Source organism: Seriola lalandi, unplaced genomic scaffold (assembly GCF_002814215.2).
Source record: "Seriola lalandi dorsalis isolate HSWRI2012SDOR001 ecotype SW California unplaced genomic scaffold, Sedor1 jcf7180001995649, whole genome shotgun sequence".
NCBI lineage: Eukaryota > Metazoa > Chordata > Actinopteri > Carangiformes > Carangidae > Seriola > Seriola lalandi.
This window is the reverse complement of record NW_019466315.1, coordinates 1-434: the sequence shown is the minus strand read 5'-3', so window position 1 is coordinate 434 and position 434 is coordinate 1. Positions and strand designations below refer to the sequence as shown.

The following is a 434-nucleotide window of genomic DNA, read 5'->3' as shown; positions in this document are numbered from 1 at the left end:
TCTTTGGGGTTTGACTGTCTCACCGCACTCTGGGAAATTGTAAAGAACATTTTCGTCCCTCCCCTCCTTGAGTTATGTAATGTGGGATCGGGAGAAGAAAAAAAGGAGTCTTGCATTGGCCGGGAATCGAACCCGGGCCTCCCGCGTGGCAGGCGAGAATTCTACCACTGAACCACCAATGCATTGATACTGAACAGTTTTGCACTACCGGAAATGAATAGTGAGCAAGATACAAACCGTTGCATAACAGTGAGACACATTTAAACTCTATGGTTGAAAAAGTTTCATGACAAGTGTTTAAGAGTTAAAAATGTTGATCTTGTTTGGACTTAAAATCCAAGCTGAAGCTCTCAACCAAATCGGGAACATCTTTTTCTCTAGTTGTCAGTTCTCTACACCAAATAACTGTAGTGTACAAACATGAATCCTCCTCT

At 42.4% G+C, this 434-nt stretch overlaps 1 non-coding gene across 1 annotated transcript; it reads right to left on the bottom strand.

Moving 5' to 3' along the window:
• Positions 1-111: 111 nt before the first annotated feature.
• trnag-gcc (transfer RNA glycine (anticodon GCC)) lies at positions 112-182 on the bottom strand. The gene has a single exon. It is a non-coding gene; the product is annotated as a tRNA-Gly (tRNA).
• Between the last annotated feature and the right edge of the window lie 252 nt (positions 183-434).